This window comes from Dipodomys merriami, unplaced genomic scaffold, assembly GCF_024711535.1.
Source record: "Dipodomys merriami isolate MVZ:Mamm:240054 unplaced genomic scaffold, mDipMer1.0.p SCAF_284, whole genome shotgun sequence".
NCBI classification, from domain to species: Eukaryota; Metazoa; Chordata; class Mammalia; order Rodentia; family Heteromyidae; genus Dipodomys; species Dipodomys merriami.
This window is the reverse complement of record NW_027204315.1, coordinates 769926-789144: the sequence shown is the minus strand read 5'-3', so window position 1 is coordinate 789144 and position 19219 is coordinate 769926. Positions and strand designations below refer to the sequence as shown.

The 19219-nt window shown below is 37.1% G+C and overlaps 1 pseudogene; it reads right to left on the bottom strand.

Moving 5' to 3' along the window:
- Positions 1 to 8849: 8849 nt before the first annotated feature.
- LOC138838592 (F-box-like/WD repeat-containing protein TBL1XR1 pseudogene) lies at positions 8850 to 18742 on the bottom strand (annotated as a pseudogene).
- Positions 18743 to 19219: the final 477 nt, after the last annotated feature.

Genomic DNA, 19219 nt, shown 5'->3' with positions numbered 1-19219 from the left:
AAACTCCCACCACTGTATCCCATCTCTCGACACCCACATTGTTCCACCGGAAACCACTGCTCAAGTTGGCCTTCCTCTTGAAGCCTAGAAAACCCCCACCACATTGTCCCATCTCTCGACACCCACATTGCTACACTAGAAACCACTGCACAAATTGGTTTCCCTCTGGAAGCTCACCAGGCTCAACAGTATATCCCTGTCCCTCCATAGTCCCTTTTGGGAGGCTGATTTGCCCTACTGGAAACCCTGTCCAAGTCCATGCCCTGAAATCCCCACGCAACCTTACTCCTCTTTTCGAAGTGGTGACTGGCTACACGAGAAACCCCATCTTAACTAGTCTAGTGCACTGGATCCTATCACTGCTCTCACAAACCCTGGTCCTGAAAAAAATCTTCCATACAATGCGACTACATCCTGCTCTGCCAAAAACCCCTCCTCCACCCTAATACATTTCCCAAAGCCCTGCCATTCTTCACCAGAAACTCAGTCCCTTACAAGCCCACATATTCCTAGTACCACCCTGCCCTCTCAAAGCCAGACCCTGAAAAGCCTCACTCTCATGTCTCCACATTCTTGCACCAGAATCCCCACTTTCTGTCAGCTTCTTGTTTCCATTCCCTGCCCTGCTTTATGGGAAACCTCACCCTACATATCCTACAAGGGATCACAGTGCTCTAACAGCACCCCTACTCTAAGTCACCTTCTCCTTTGTAGCCTTGTTCTTCTTTCTCAACGCTCTGTCCTAAACAGCCACCTCCCCAGTGACCCCACCTTCTTTCACTGTAAACCCGTCCACCTGCCAGACTTCATCCTAAATCCCGCCTACTCCACAAGAGACCCCGCCCCTAACAAGTCTAGTCCTTTCTGCTGTCTCAAAGCCCTACACAGACTGGCCTTCACCCTCTCAGCCCCACCTTGCCCCACCACAGAGGCTGTGCCAATTCCACTCCTCCCTTGACCCAGACAGGGCTCCACCAGAAACCCCACACCATCTCATCCATGAAGGTCCCATCTAGTAACTTTTATTACAAATGTGATTTTATACTGGCCATAGAATTAAGCAGTATTGTTAAAAGACAACAACAATTAGATAGCTATTAGATGCCTTAGTCTAGTTTGGGGTTCTGTTACCAGGTAGGTATACATTGTGTGAAAATGTTTAAAAGTGATTCCTCTTATTGGGATGCATTCTTTGAAGTATCAGTAAAGCTTCATGAGTGATCATTTTTATTTCTAGAAAATTCGTGCACATTTGTGCCCATTAACTTCAAAAATATTAGTTATTTTAAATCTTCTGTTTTCGTTGAGGAAAGAGTTTTAGTGTATAAAAAGATAACTTTCAACTCATCTTTCTAATGAATAATTTTTGAGCTGCTTACCTTACTATGTACCAGAGATTTTTGTAACAGAAATTTTCTACCAGAATCCACTTTTAATTTCCTCCTTCCACTAAAGTGCTCTTTGGAAAATGTTGAAATGAGATTATACAGGTGAAATACCAGAAATAAAAACGTATTTGAGATCATAACAAAATTATGATGAAGACCTCACCCAAAGTGCTTTTTATTTTCTAAAAGGGAACATAAGCCTATTTAACTGCAGACCTTCTGAAGACTAGAAGACAAAAATACAAGAAATTCCCTGTTATACCATAGTTCTGAAAACAAAACAAAAACAAACAAAGACAACATAATGAAACAGATCGGAATGAGGAACTTGTACATGTCATATACAGTGTAAAAAATACATTGAATCACGTAAAAATAATTTTGGTCGCGTTGTCTTCTTGTACAATATATTTCATTGCAAAAATTGCACTTTGTTAAGCTGTGACTTAATATAGGTCTCAGCAGGGATCTGCCCAGGTAATTCTGTAGTTAGTCTATTTCATCATTTCAACAACATCAGAATGAAAATCTCCTCACACCTTAAGACACACCTGCAACAACATTAGACATACCTTCCTATTGGTCCAACAGTGTAATCCAGACCTTTGTTTTACCAAAGCTCTGTATGAGATATGTTATGGTTTATTCAGGCTAAAGAGCCAAAGTCACTCCTATTTGAGATGAACCCCACCATCTTGTGCTAGGCTGCCCTCAGAGTAACCCCAAGAGAGAGATAAAAAAAAACACAGGTTGTCATCAACCCTGCCCACCCTTAAGAAAGCAGAGCAGTTACCCAAGTGTTCCAGGAACAGGACATACCAATACTTCAGAAAAAGGGCAGAGCGGTTAGGGTGGACTCAAACCAATCATGTAACTGCTTGTGTGGAAATTCCTTAAACTTATTTGTTCAATACTATAAAAGCTGTGCAGATTTTGTGCTCGGGAACTCTTAGTATCACCGGTTACTAGGTGCGTGGAGGACCAAGCTTGAGCTTCCAAATAAACAACTCTTTTGCTGTTTGAATTGGTCGTGGTCTCTGGTGATCTTTGGGGATCCTAAGTCCATAAACATTTCTGGTGGCTCATCTGGAATCTGCCTCATAAGACCCTCCAGACGCCCCACCACAGAATCCCAAAAACCCAGCTGTTAAGTCAAGACATTGCCATTCTGTATATTTGGTTTCCTGCAGGTTCTGTATCTGAAATTCTGGTTTCCTGAGGGGTCTGTACTCTGATTGGCAAGGAGTCTTGGTAGACACACTTTAAGACTGCCAATGGGGTCTATGAGGAGACGTCCCCAGACCCTCCTGGGTAGATTGCTGTTTAGTACAGACATTTTTTGGGAAACTCTCAGTCTGTAGACTGGCACTTTCTGATTGTTGGCAATTTACAACGCTGCGGTGTGTCTTTGTAAGTAGTGTCTTTGTGTTGAGTGTTGTTTGCCATTTGGGATTTATCTTAGCTTTAGGCCTTGGCCCCGGGGGGACGGAGTATGGGGGAGAATCTACCAGTTGGAGAGGATGGTCGCTATGGATTTATTTCCCTTGTCCCCAAATGACTGGGACTTCTCTTCCAACTTGGAAGGATCCTTGGTCAATAAATATTGGTGGGATGTCACCCCATTCACTGAGACCTGATTGTTCTCTTTTCTATTTTTCCTGAGATAGGGAAATTCTGGTTGAGAGTGGCAGGCTCACTCAGCAGACTCTGGATTCAGCTTGCTGAGTGAGAATGGCACAGAGTTCAGGTAGGAATAAAATCAGCCTTTGGATATTTTCTTCTCTAATTCGGTTTTAGAATTGGTACTAGTTTTAATTGTGGTGTTTTGGTTTTTGTGTTTTTTGTTATTTATTTGAACATCTCGGGAGAAATAAAATTTCCAGCCTCTAACTGGGCTCAGTCACATAGAAGGATATGTGCCTTGTTTTAACTTTTCAGCTAGTTTCAACAATGTAAAGTGCTCTTGTCTAAAATTGGATAAAAGTTGTTGAAAAAGGTTACAGTCTCACCAACTATGCAGTAAGGTTCCCTTCTGTCCAAATCCCCTCCAGCATCTGTTGCTATTAGAGGTCTTGATTCTAGCCATTCTAACTGGACTGAGGTGGTATCTCAATGGTGTTTCGATTTGCATTGCTTTAATGGTTAGGGAGGTTGAGTATTTATACATGTGTCTATTGGCCATCCTTCTTTCCTCTTCAGAAAATTTCTCTTAAAGTCTTTAGCCCACTTATTTATTGGGCAGTGGTTTCTTTGAAGATTTGTTGTTAAGGGACTTAATTTTTTGAGTTCCAGGTATATTTTAGATATGAAACCCTTGTCCATTGTATGGTTAGTGAAGATCTTCTCCCAATCCATGGGCTTTCTTTTTATCTTGCTGACTATGTCCTTTGACATGCAGAAGCACTGCAATTTCATGCAATCCCATTTGTCCAACCTTTCTTTGATTTGTTGTGTTTCTGGGTCTCTATTAAGGAAATTTCAGCCTGTGCCAAGGAGACCTTGGGTTTCTCCTATTACATTCTGTAATGATTTCAGAGTGTCTGCTTTGACTCCGAGGTATTTGATCCATTTGGAGTTGATTCTGGTGCAGGGTGATATATATGGATATAGCTTTAGTTTTGCACAAGTAGTTAACCAATTTTGCCAGCACCATTTAATGAAGAGGCTGTCTTACTTCCATTCTATTTTTTTGCTCCCTTATCGAAGATTAGATGGCTACAGGTTTGTAGGCTCATTTCTGGGTTTTCAATGCTTTTTTTAATATCAAAAAATATCTTTTATTCTGGACCTCTTTCAGAACTGATTCAAATTACAATTGTCAAAGCAATACAATGCAAAGGGAAACTGCAACAACAACAATAAAAAATGTGCCTAGAAAGGATAAAAGAGTCATTGAGGACTAACCATTGTGATGTGGAACCAAATACATTGTAAGTGTAATTAACATGGTCCAGGGCAACATAGGACATCTTCATCAGTCTTCATTACACTATAATCATGAAAATTGAACAATAAGTACTTTAACATGTACAAAACACTGTCATTGGCTGGTTTACACTTTTACAACAGTTTTAAAGTTAACCGGATAACTAAAGAAATGATGCAGACATCTTTAATCCAGTGCTACAGATAGGCTCACAGAATTTTTTCCAAAGCATTTGGAAAAAATCTAAATGAAAACATTATAGCTACAATGTCAAGGTTAAGAAAGAAGAAAATTACTTCTGTATTCAAGGATTACAGAGCTAAAAAATGCAGTCTGTTTTTTTTTGTCTGTAATGAGATGGATAAGTACATCAGACTAGATACAACATGCAGAACATTTTCTTGAACTTATCCAGAAATTCCAAAGTAAACATCATTAAGCAGCTCACTAGAAAAGAAAAATATGCCCTAGTTTACTTATTCATCTTGCGTCAACACTGTCAACGTAAAGGCAGAAATAAAGGATGCTATCAATGCCTCAGAACTTCTGATATAAGACATCGAATTGCTAAATCAGTGTATTAAAAAAGTTAATACTTCCTCCCTCTTTCTCTCTCTTCTACAATGAAATAGAATCATGTTAAAATTGATATTAAACGTGACACTCAGAGCTACTACTGGAAAGAGAAATTCATAAGTTCCCTACCCTCCAGCCACCCCTGCTAATTCAGAGAAGGGAAGGGAAGGGAACCTAAAACAAACAAACAAACAACAGCAACAAAACTAACAACAATAACAACAAGGGTCTCTGTAGGTTTGCTGCTGTTCCCTAAAATGTTGGCATTTGCTGCCGTGCCACAATGTTGGTCCAGTGCAACAAGATTTCTGCAAAACTGTCAATAGTAATTCACCATTTGCAAGTACCGTCCTTCATATGTGAGCAGGAACACAGGTTCTGTAGAAACATACAATGTGCTTAAGAAAATGAAAGTGGTCTTAAGAGAGTAAATAGCACTGCATGAGATTTGTTTTTCTAAGCATCTAGTAAAACTTGTCATTTTCACTCTCTGAAAGTATGGTCATTTATGATTCCTTCAAATAGCAAAAATGCACAGCCCTCTTTAGGCCTCTAATCATTAATAATTTACATTACTCTTAACAAAATCATTCTACATAAACAGATATCTCCTTAAAAATAGTACTCTCTCATTAAATGTAATTTTACAGAAAGAAGTTTAAGGAAAAAAGGTGTGATTTATAAGTTAAGTGAAAAAGTACAAATCTTTGGCCTTTCTCTTGATATTTTTATGTCAAAAAACAAAAAAAAACCTTCATGTAATTCAATCTAATGATTACTTTTTGCACCCTAATATGTTTTTTACACCACAAAAGGAAGCACTTTCAGTATCTGTAAGAGGTGTTTAATCCTAAAACTTACTTAACCTAGAGAATAATTCCTTAAAACAGAATTTGATATATGCTAAGATCTATTATTAAATTACCAGTTAACACTTCTAAAACTCATTTTAAAATCAATGATATTACCTGATCAATTACAGGAAAGGGAGATTAGAAGAAAGATAAGTACTTAAGAGACTTCCTACATCGAGAAGAAAAAAAATGTTCCTTTATGACATTTAAGAATGGCAGTTGCTCCTTATTTTATTTAAATCGTAAGAATTCAGTCAAGTTTTTCCTCCTATTTTTCCTTACGATTAAATTTCATAATGGTAGCATAAAAATAATGATTTGCAGTTAATACTATAGAAAAATTACTGCATTCAGCTGATCTTCAGGAACAAATTGTTCTCATGAGCAAATGGGAGGAAAAATGAGTAAGAACTTCAAGTATAGAACTTTTACAGGCTGTGAAACTTGGTCTCTTGCAATCATGTTACTGCTCAATTAGAGACAATCTTATTCATGTATATTGGAGTTGCATGGTGGCACACAGCAGGCCTTAGTGATGTTGAGAACAACAGCAAAACCCAACACAATGATGCTCATGAAGAACCAGCCTATGAGATGGACACCTTTCAGAGAAGGTTATACTTGAAAGACCCTAGACTTCAGGATAATAAAGCTCTGAATTTATAATCTTTAAATGTATGTCCTATCTTGGCTATTATGATCTAAGTAAAATAGCAGAAGAATAAAAAAACAGAAAAGATGACAATATCATAAAAATGTAACTGTCTATTTTGGCAGCTATATTGCAGAATTTCTTGATTATCTTTTAAATCAGCTAGGAAAAAAGTCATTAACTGTATCCAAATGAATAAATTCTCCATATCAAAATACAAAAGTACTATCAATAATCACCTCTGACTTTCAGATTTGAATTCAGTGCAATTGACAACGCATCCCTAAAGGAAATCCAGCTTAAACATGCTCAAAACATTTGTGTCTATTCCTGGGAACACATTTAAAAAATATTGCACAGATTTTTTTTATTTTTATTCATTTTTTAAACAACAAAAGAATTCAAAAACAGATATGGACCTCTAGCAATAAAAGCAGGATATCAAGTGCCAGATACTCAGCATATTAGGTTTCCTACATAAGTCACAGGGCAGATAAGTTCTAAATACCTCTAACGTGATCCAAAACCCTAAAAACAACTAGCACGAAACCATCGTGAATGACTGCCTCTCTGGATGTAAATTTTAAAAAAACATTACAGTATCATAGTATAGTGAATAAGTATACGTATTCTTTTCACCAATAACAAATGCTATTGATCTTAGTAAATTAAGACGTGTTTCAATCAATGCTGTTTTGTAAAAATAACAAAACAACATGTTGAAAATAAAAAGTTGCATTACTTGGGTTAAATCAATTTCTAGTTCAACTCAGAACATAGGTTAAACTTTTACTAGTATAGCCCTCAAAATAATTAGTAACAAAAGTAATGCTATAAATTTTCTAAGCTTGATTATAGGCAATTCCTTTATTAAAAATTTTAAGATAAAAATTTGACAACTACTTTATTTAAAATCGATAGTCCTGGATTCTTATGCAGATCATGACAAACCCTATTAAATCACACACATAGGCATGGCTCAAGCTAACATTTATCTATTACTTTACTTTTAGCTGCATGAGCACAAGAGGAAATTTGATTTGATATGATACCTATATTTTGTAAGAAAATACTTGATATAAACAGAATAAGGGACAGGATATAGTAGTGATTTCTGGGGGGAAAAGCAGCATATATATATATGTATATATATATATACATATATATATATATGTATGTATATATATAAATATAGTCACGAGTACCACAAATGCAGAGTCAGAGCAGCAGTGAGGTTAGTGCAATCACTTGTTTTTCTTTATAAAATTCTGAATTACTTCTATTTAAAAACACCTTGAAGCAAGTCTTTTGTCTTAAAGATTGTTTTTAAACTAAGGTAGTAAACATTTTGCCATGTAATGGCAGATGTTACATGCCGTTATCTTGCTTTGTATAAAAGAAAATAACGAGAGATTTTTAATACTGGAGTTTGGTTACATTACATATTTAAGCTTCTATACAGAATGATGGACACTTTGAGAAGCTATTCCTCATCGAGAAACATTTTAATCTCTTAAAACTCAAAACAAAACAATTTTTTAAAAGCCCCAAACTACTTTGCTCCTTTTCACAATAGTGCACATTTTATCTATAATTTACTTATTGTTACAAAACATCAGAAGATTTTTTTGTATCTTCAATGTGGTACTTAAAGATAAACAAAACATTTGTGCCCTTCTAGTATTTAATTGGCAGAAATATGTCCCCCAAAATAACCTACTGTATTTAAGCCATATCACTAAAATAAAATATAGTGAGGCAGAGAGAGAAATAGAAACAGAGAGACAGAGAGAGAAATAGAAACAGAAACAGAGCATAATATCCTTATTTACGGTTGTCTCTTCTAGGTTGACATGACCAAAGTCCTATGCTTTCATTTAACTTCCAATGCCCCCTTCCACAATATGCACCAGTTGAATATATGTTCTGGGAGCCAAAAATGTACCAAAAATCTACCTCTTCTAAAGAATGCTTTAAAGTATTTTTAAGAAAAATTTTATTGTTTAAAAGGTGAAAAAAATATAAACAAGAAATTGATTCCCTCCCTTACTTCATGCATCCATAATCAAACCAAAAACAAAATTTAAAAGCAAGAACAAACTACAGCTGGAGTTTTGTTACGTCCATTTTCTCTGTACATACAAACTTCTCACTACTGAAGGGAAAAAAGAATAGAATCAATGGTGTCTGCTGATTGATTCAAAGGGTAGAAAAAAGGCTGTCATTAGTATCCAAACTCTGGTACATATATGGTCGGCTTTTATAGTGTATATTTATTTCTCTCTCCTGTTTTTCATATCCCAAACTTCTAAATGCTATTTTAGAGGCACAGCAGATTAGATTCCAGCACTTGGTGAACAGAATTCACAAGCTCTGACAAAACTCTGTCATATTCAGGTTGCAATTTTGTATATATACATTGCACGGATATACTTCTCTTAGATTTGGCTGTAGTGGACTGGCCATGGTTCATGTGGGACTGTAGCAGTACATGGGTCAGGGACAGTCATTTTTGCTATGTACACATTCATAGTCGGTCCATGGCTTCCAACTAGTAGCGCTATTTCTGAAGGTCTAATACACAAACTGAACCATCTGATGCACTGGCTCAAAATTTGTCTCCTGCTGCATTCCAGCAAACTTCAAAAATTCCACCTGTTCCCCTATAGCTGTGAACTAGAGCAACTGTCTGTGTTCCAGATGTGCACACATTTGTCAAAAGAACGACTTGCCAGATACTTGCCATCGGGACTGAAAGCAGCACTGTACACAAGTTCTGTCAAAGTATGGATGTTTTTTGTCATAGTATGGATGCAAATCCCTCGGTCTACATCCCATAACCCACCAGTAGAATCAAAGGACCCACTTGCTAATATAAGGTTGGCATTTGGATTATTTGTCCCTGGTCCTGTTGGACTCCATTTGATAGTATAAATTTCTTTATTATGTGCTTGCAAATCATGTACACAATTATCTTGTTTCATGCTGCATATCTTCAAAGTCATGTCATCAGAACAGGAGGCCAGAAGATTGCCAGTGGGGTCCCACTTGATAGCATTTACTTCATTTGTATGTCCCTGGAATGTTTTCATAGATCTGTGTTGTCCTAATTTGCAGACATGAATGCACATATCTGTACTACATGAAGCAAAGGTGTTGTTGCTCTGCCAGTCAACATCCAATACTCGTGCCGAATGAAAAGGAAACTGCTGCTTGGCTTCCCAATTATTTGGGTTTTCAATTCTATTCCTTTGGGCCTGAGGTCTGTTCTTGTGGTTCTTGTGCCAGTACCGCTGCTTTGATTTCAATGGATTTAGTAGTAGAGTTTGAAATTTGATATTGATATTCCTCCAGCACTGCTCTTTCTGTTGAGGATCATTTTTGCTATTTGGGGTCTTTTATTATTCCATATGAATTTTTGGTTTGCCTCTTCTATTTCCTTGAGGAATGAATGTTGGAATATTGATAGGTATCGCATTCAATTTGTAAATAGCCTTTGGAAGTATTGCCATTTTCACGATGTTGATCTTTCCAATCCAGGAGCATGGAAGTTTTTGCCAATTTCTAAGTTCTGTTTTGATTTCCTTTTTCAAGTTTTCAAAATTTTCATCATAGATGTCCTTCACTTCTTTGGTTAAGTTAATTTCTGGGTATTTTATTTTTTGTGGGGCTATTACGAATGAAGTTGCTTTCCTAATTTTAGACACACTTTTCTCATTGTTGGCATACAGAAAAGCCATTGATTTTTGAGGGTTAATTTTATACCCTGATACTTTGCCAAAGTTTGAATCAGCTTGAGTCCCCTATGACCCAGCAATCCCACTTTTGGGCATTTACCCAAATGTTCACAAATAAGACCACATTAAAGCTACCAGCACGACTATGTTTATTGAAGCATTATTTACCATAGCTAAGATATGAATCCAACACAGAAGCCCCTCAGTAGATGAATGCATCAAGAAAATATGGTATATATACAAAATGGAATTTTATGCCTCCATCAGAAAGAATGACATTGTCCCATTTGTTAGGAAATGGAAAGAAATGAAAAAAATTATATTAATTGAAGTAAACCAGGTCCAAAAAAAGATAGTTTCCATGGTTTCCCTTATTTGCAATAAATAGTATATGTATGAGTCAAGCAGGAAAGGTCAGATAAGTTGATGTTAGGGATATGAACCCTAAGATATGTATTCAAATGTTTTTTTTTTCTTTTATGCGATTGTTTCTAACACGTTTATAAGATTATTTCTTTGTTGCTTTGTATTTCCCTCCCTCACAGTATAACCCCTGATTTCATTGTATTTGATGTCAGGATAATATGTGGAGGGGAAGGGAAAAAAAAAGCACTTAAATAGGGATACTTTTGGACCCATTCGAACAATGAGATGTACAAGTCGTTATGTTGAAAACCACCTTTACAACTTTGGTGGGGGGGGGGAGGAAGAGAGGAGGGTTGGGTGAGGAGGCGGGGGTAGGATGGGAAGAGATGGGAAGTGGAAACAAAGGAGGAAGCTACAATGCTTGATAAGAAATATACTCATTATCTTGCCCATGTAATTGCAACTCCTCTGTACAGTATTTTCACAATTAAAAAAACACATTAAGAAAAATAAATAAATAAAAATAAAATTGGATAAAAATCAGGCCAGTTTAGTTTCAGGCTCTCCCCCTCCCCCCCCCTCATCCTTCCTCCAACAGAATGGATTAAATACCAATTGGTGAAATGCCTTGCTAAGCAAGCAAGCCCTGGGAAAATGAAGCTCTACAAAATTACGTCAGTTAAAAGAAATATTGTCTTAAATTTTTGTTTGAAAACTTTAGAAAACGTACGTACAACTGATTTTGATTTGGGGGCCCTTAAATATTTGAGTGTGTTTTGTATGTGTTTGTGAACAAGTTCATGATAGAAATTGTTAGCATTTTGTAACACTTGTGTGAGTTTAAGTTTAAAATTCAAAAGGTTATGAGGTTTGGACATTACCAAAACATTTTTAAAGCATTTTTACATTGTTAAAATAGGTTTTTAAGGATTCTTTAACTTGAAAATTAGAAAATCTGATATTTTAGAATGCATTAAGCTGTTTATACTGTAATCAATATATCTGGGTTAACAAAAAGAAGAAACTTAGAAGCTAACAGAAAACCTATCTTTAGGAGTGAATGGTGAACAGGCCGAAGTGCAGTTTAGCTGGTCATGCATGGTGGAACAGGCCACGGGAGGAGTCCATGCATGGTGAAAGAGGGCAAGCTGGCACAAACACAGTTCATCTCAAGCTAAAGAGTCGGATTGGGTGCGTGCCCTTACCACAGGAAGGGACAAGTGGCCCATCTTTATTCTGTCACTTTTTCCTGCATATACACACTAGAGACATGATGGTAAAAATGAGTGATGTGAAGATCCGATTAGCACTGCTAAAACTGCCCCTTGGATGTGTTAAAATTAAAAGTAAGAAGGCCTTAAAAAGAAGGTTACAAAGTTTATTTGTATGACGTGATTTGCTCTCAATGATATTCTGCCATTGGATATGCTTTTTTTAAGGCATAAAGGTGTTAAGTCTAGATCCTTAGTAAAATGAGGGTGATTGTAATTTTTGCATTAAGAAAATATGTTATTTGAGTTTACACGAATTCATGTGCATCTGTTTTAAAACAAGCAGCCAAGAGGAAATTAATAACACACTTAGCCTTGAGAGTTCAAGGGATTTTTCAAAATGCAGCTAAAAACTAAAGTATAGAATATTAAAACAGATTAATAGGAGGCTCATAAATTAGGAATGGATTTCTGTATAAAAAGTTTAAAAGTAAAATTTTTCTAAACATTTCTCTCAAAGTACAAAAAGGAAAAATTAGGATTACCAAAATAATTGCGTAATTACTATTTCAGTTTGCTCTCATAGGTATTTTTTTTAAACAGTTCCCAGCAGGCTCACAAAAAGGAGTGAGGATTCTTGTAAGTTTGTCAGATGTAACTTTGGTTCTTAGTAAGTTTCAGGTAAGGATATGCTTAAAAACTACTTCTATGTTGACCATCTTCTTACTTTTAATTGGAGTAAAGTGGCATTTTTGCGACTCATTGATTTGCAACTGGTTCGAATCCAGCCCGGGCAGAAAAAGGTCCGGGTGAGACTATCACCACTACTCAGCCACCAGAAGGCTTAAAGTGTAAGCAGAGCTGCTTTAGGATTCAAAGTGGCAGAATGTGAGCCTTGAGCTGTAGAGCTTAGTGATAGAACTCAGGCCCTGAGTTCAAGTCCAGCAACCAACTAAGGGAAATGTCAATGAGGCATTTTTCCCAGTGTGGAGAAGACACTCCTGGGACAAAAATCAATGGAGGAGCATCCATAGATTGTAAGACATTGCTTGAATGGCAGAAATAATGTCAGATCCTAGAGTCATTTGTATGTGGCCCTTCACAAATTGGTCAGAATCAGGAGGTCATGGGAAGATAGTTTGTAAGCATGCCTAAAGTCTATGACTATCTACCTTGTAGGGGACAGGAACTAGTCAGTCATCTGTGATAGTACTAAAAAGCTAATGTTGTAAAATGTGGAGGATAGTTTAGATCCCAACCTCTGTATTTGCCCAAAGCTCTAATTGGCAGTAACTTTTGAGCTGACTCCAGCTACATGAAATTCATCTGCTCGAGAAAAAGTTTGTAAACCTGAGAGTGTATTTCTATTGATATGTGTCTGAAGGCCTGCATAGGTAACTCAGACATTCTTTGGTTACTAGAGGTCACATTACTAAGTCATCCAGAAAGATCCTTTTGCAAACCAGAAGGCTAAATAATCTACACTGCTGTAGTCAGAAAAAAGGTCTGTGTATTTGTCAAAAGTTAAAATGTTGTTCTTAATGACATCTAATCCTGGTAACCTCTTTGTAAAATAGGCTAAGGATATAGGTTCCTGGTTAGGTAGGATCAACACCCCTGAGTCAGCTTGAAGAAGTGAGAGAAGATGAATCTTTGCCCATCATCCTCTTTTAAGAACAAGGGACCACAGTCAATTTTTTTTAAAAATGTGGCAAAATAGACAGAAGGAAAAGACATGGGAAAAAATAGTACAATCCTGAGCCCTCTATATCTGCCTAGAAAATCCTAGCATTGTTAAAAGAACTATCTCATTTAAAAAATTGTTATATTTGTTAAATGTCCTGTGCTATTGTCTAAATAGTCTTAAAAACTAGTGGGGTCATAGCCTGCCAAGCCTATGCAATGTATCCTTAACCGGTCTGTGTAGGAATTTGCAGCCCAGCATTAGGTGTGAGAGTCCCTTGGAGCCACTGAGAGACCCTGCTACTGCTGCTGCTGCTGCACACCCTAATGAGTAAAGTTCAATGACAGCTTGACAGTCATCTGGAGGAAATCTATATCATCACCCAGACACCCCCACCCTGGTAAAATTCGACTCCACTCCTGCCTGATTCCATCACCTGAAAATGCTTCCTGATTGAACGCTACTAATACTAAGATTTTGTGGGACATTCTTTGGTGATATCCAGTAACCTCTCTATTCCCACAGTGGATATTGAGGTCAAGTATATCAGTGGCTTGCCTTACATACATCAGGGTCACAGCCTAGTTTGGCTCTGGTATGGTAATAACCTGCTTCCTCCTGGGTGTGTTTTAAAGATAAAGGAGAGATTTTTTTAAATCAATGGAAGTAGGAGGAGGAATGAGTACCAGCCCTAATCTTAGCCTTAATATCTAGTAAGATTTTCATTCCACTAGTGCCTGGAGGCTTTCTGAGATAACTTGGTTCCTGAAGTCGAAGGAAAAATGGGCAGTTTTAAATTCTAGCCATAAAGGAGCTCAAGGAATTGTAAAGAAGAGGGGTGTAGTAAAGAAAGACTTAGGAAAGGAATTAGGGAAAAATTGGTATCCTCTAGATAAGAAAGGATTTAAAAAGTAAGGATTGTCTTAAAATGTTCCTAAAGAAGACAAGCATCAGAAAGTTTAAGTATGTAGCAAATGGTGTGAGTATGTCTTAAAATTGGAGCTTATGAGTACAGCTGGTATAAAGGTAAGTTAGGTGTGGTATACGGAGTCAGGATTGCTGGAAGAAAATGTAAGGGCCTTTGTTACTGTTAATTTTGTTACTCATGATCAGACCTTGTAGATTGGTGTCCTTTGTAAAAAGAGAATCAGCACAGTACATCTATTAGTTCTGAGATCCCAATACCAAGCTGTAAATATAGAAGATTGTGCTAATTAGGAGACCATGATTGGTCCCCAATATTCTAGAAGAGGAGAGAATGAAGAGCCAAAGTAAGTCCATTTTGAGATTAACCACACCATATTTTGCTAAGCTGCCTGCAGATTAACCCCAAGATATAGAAAAAATACAGGTTGCCACCAACCCTGCCCACCCTTAAGAAAGAAGAACAGTTGCTCAAGTGTTCCAGGAACAGGATAAACCAATAGTTCAGAAAAAGGGCAGAGCAGTTAGGGTGGACTCAAACCAATAATGTAACTGCTTGTGTGGAAATTCCCTAAACTTGTTTGTTCAATACTATAAAAGCTGTACTGATTGTGTGCTCTGGGACTCTTAACGTCATCGATTACTTGATGTGCGGAGGACCAAACTTGAGCTTGCAAATAAATGTCTCTTTTGCTGTTTGAATTGGTCGTGGTTTCTGGTGGTCTTTCGTGGGTCCCAAGTCCATACAACAGCGCTTGATACAAAATGTCTCTTCCCAGGGAATTAAATGATGGCATTTATAACTAAAATATTTAGGGTCATTATTAACATCTAACACCTGCTGAGGTTTTTATTTATACTTCTCTTTCTTCCTTTCTTTCTTCCTCCCATTCTTTCTTCCACCCTTTCTTTCTTTTCTATTCTTTATTCCTTTCTTTGTTTCTTTTTTCTTTCTTTCTTTCCTTCCTTCCTTCCTTCTTTCCTTCCTTCTTTCTTTCTTTCTTCCTTCCTTTCTTTCTTTCTTTTTTCTTTCTTTCTTTCTCCCTTACTTTCTTTCTCCCATACTTTCTTTTTTCCTTCCTTCCTTCCTTCCTTCTTTCCTTCCTTCCTTCATTCTTTCCTTTCCTTTTCTCCTCCTCCTATTCTATTTTTCTTTCTTTCTCTTTTTTCCTCCCTTGTTTTTTCTCTTTTAAGAAATGAGTATGAATTTAGATATTTTGTTGGCTGAACAAGTATTCTACCATTAGAACAATCCTTTGTTCAATGCATTTACTTTGCTCATGGATTATCAGTTGTGCTGAGGCCTGAAAAGAGGCTAAGTTCTTCACCTCTGTCTGCCAAGTAACTAGTATCACAAATGCATTCCAACATGCCAGGCTTTAAGATGTTATGAGAATCATATTACTTTCCTTGCACACTGGTTCTGGACAGTGATCTTCTCAATTTCTACACCTTTAGTTAGTGATGTGAGCTCCAATAGCCTGGCCTCAGTATAGATTGTCTACATGAATGATTGAAGGCAATTTCAATTTAATCTCTTTTTTTGCCAGTCCAGGGGTTGTTATAATTTTATTTCTAGACAATTTTGTGTATATGTGCACATTAGCATTAAAATGTTGCTTTTCCTCCTTTTTTCCTTTTTTATATTTCTTGGTCATGGGGCTTGAATTCCAGGCCTGGGCGATGTCCCTAAGCTTTTTAGATAAATGCTGGCACTTTACCACTTGAACCGTAGTGCCACTTCCGGTTTTCTGGTGATTAATTGAAGGTAAGAGTGTCAGGGATTTCCTGCCAGGGCTAGCTTTGAACTACCACACTCAGAATTTAGTTCCTGAGTTGCTAGGATTACAAGCATAAGCCACTGGCTCCCAGCTAAAATGTTACTTATTTTAAGTTCTCTGATTTAGTTGGGGGACTACCATGAGTGTGTAGAAAGGTAACTTTCAAGTCATCTCTCTAAATAATTTCAGAGATACATTTTCATAATATTTATTGCAGTGATTAATAACAGAAGCTCCCAAAGTAACAGAATGATCTTTCATTTTCTCCTTCCCATAGGTATTATTGGAAGAAAATGAGGGAGATCTAAGTCAATATGTACTTGAAATTATAAAAGGTGATTTTGAGGAAACATAAAGAGCCAGATTACACAATGTGCTTTTCATCTTCTAAAGAAAGGAATTTCATACAAGTATATTTATTGACAGGCTTTTTAATCTGAAAACAAAAAAAAAACATTATTAAAAAGCTGAAGAGGATCAGCAACCATTAAAGTGTGATATACCATTGGAGGCTATAAGATATGAATTTATTCAGGTAAGATAATTATTTGGGAAAGGTTATCTGTTTACTAAATTTATTCATTGTAAATTTTTATTTTTATTTATATGCCAATTAATATATAAATACGTACATATGTGTCTATATATGTGTGTGTTTGTGTATATATATAACAGCAGTATCTGTCCAGTGAACTGTATGGTTAGGTAATTACATCATGTCAAGTTCATCAAAAGTATGGACTTCCATAAACCTTAACAACCCTGCAACACCACTGCACATGCAAACTTAAGTGTTCACCATTGTAAGCCATACCTGTGTTTTATCAAAGCTTTGTATATACTGTGTTATTTTTCATTTAGGCTTGACACAAAATGTGTTTGCCCTTAGAAATAAATGATGGCATTATAACTATAATAAATTAGTGTAAATCTTTACATTGAAAACATGCTCAGTATGAGTTGTTGTTTCTTTACTTTTCTTATTTTATCTTTAGGAAGTTCATTTCAGTTTTGATGTACTGTTTGCCAGACAGGTACTCCACCACTGGACTCACTCCACCAATCCTTTCTTGTTTAAGTTACTTTACTCATAGAGTAGCAATTTTTGCACCTAGACTAAAAAGCAAGGATCGTGATGGCATTCCAATATCCCTACCTAGTAAGTTGATATTGGTGAAACTTTCCTTTCTAAACTGATTCAGAACTGTGATCCTCCCAAATTCTACCACTTTAGTTAATAGTGTGTGCTTCTGTTCTACCTCTAGAAAATATGGCAGAAATGAATGATTACAGGTAATTTGAGTGAATCATTGGCTAATAGGTGATTTGATACTAAAATGTAGGTTAAGTTTGAAAGTATAATCAGAGTAGCCAGATATTTTGCTAAGTAAATTTTGCTTCACATTAAAAACACATCTCGACCAGAATTAAGGACTTATTTGCTGTCTGTCAACTTGTATGTCATTTGGGAAGCTTCATGTCTTCCATGTGTGATAAAGGACTTTGAATGGTCTGATGTGCTGGCTCACATCTATAATCATGGTTAGCAAACATAAATAAATAGATCACAATTTGTACATAACCTAACCAAAAATTTAGAAAGTCTCAATCTCGACAAACTAGTGGATCATGTTTAATCATGCCATTAATCTCATCACAAGAGGTTAATTTCTGCCCAGTTCCTGCGTCACTTAGGTAACTGGCTCACTTGGAGGCAGTAACATCTCCTGATGCAGAAACTGGGCTGAGATTTAGCCAAGAGGAGGGAAGAGTCTGCCCCACCTTCTCAGGGTGGACCTCACAGAATGCAGTGAACATACTTGCTTTCCTCATTCAAATGTCTTGAGATGCCATGCTGCTGAGTGTTCATTATTTGATTCCAGTGACCTGTGGTAGAGGTGTAAGGAAACATTAAATTAGTTTCACATTTGCCGATGGATCTGCTCTTCACAACCTGTGATTTCAACTCACCAAGTGTTCATTATTTGATAGTTGAGAATACTGAGGCGGGGGGGGGGGAGGGAGGGTGAGTGAAAGAGAGGAGAGATAGAGAGAGGGTGAGAGGGATAGAGAAAAGGAAGGAAGGAAGGAAGGAAGGAATGAATGAAGGAAGGAAGGAAGGAAGGAAGGAAGGAAGGAAGGAAGGAAGAAAGGAAGGAAGGAAGGAAGGAAGGAAGGAAGGAAAGAAAAGAGAAAAAAGGAAGGAAGGAAGAAAGAGAAAGAAAGAAAAAAGGAAGAAGGAAAGGAAAGAAAGAAAGAAAGAAAGAAAGAAAGAAAGAAAGAAAGAAAGAAAGAAAGAAAGAAAGAAAGAAAGAAAGAAAGAAAGAAAGAAAATAAAAATGAATGTTTTGGAGTCAGGTGTCAGATGGCAAAGGTATTAGGTCTGCCCCAGCCATGCAGACCCTATGCAGACACCTGTACATGTCTTGGCTACATTTCCACTCTTTATGTGTTACCTAGGCATCTGGCACACCTGGAGGCAGCCACTTGTCCTTCCTGCTATGTCACAACCTGGTCAGCCTCTCATCACACTTTCCATCTGACCAAAGGAGAGTCCCAGGCCCTGAGGTCACATCCAGATGCAGTGTGGCAGAATTCTCCCCCACCTGGCAATACCTCATTCCGTCCTTGGCCTAGATACATCCTGGCCCAAGGTTGTTTCGCTTCCCCCCCCTTTTGTTTACATACCTCTCCACCATGTATGGCATAGGCAGCAGATCAGTATATAAACTACTTGACCTGACTGAATATCATATGGTGTTCTCTTCATTAACTATCTAATGAAACTTACCTAATTATTATAACTTATACTTCAGAGTTTCTAGTTATGAATCCATGGATATTTTTCTGACACATGTGAGGTCAGAATCTACAAAACATATGTACTAACTCATCATTTAAACTATAATTCTGCATAGAATCTTTATTTTTTAAATATTTTTATTAATGTGAAAATACTATAAAGAGGGGTTACAATTACACGGGCAAGATGGTGAGAACATTTCTTATCAAGCATTGTTGCCTCCTCCTTTGTTTCCCAAAATCATCCCTTCCCCTCGCCACCCCCCCAACCCCACACCCCCCTACAAGTTGATGTTAGGCAAAATGAACTCCAAGATA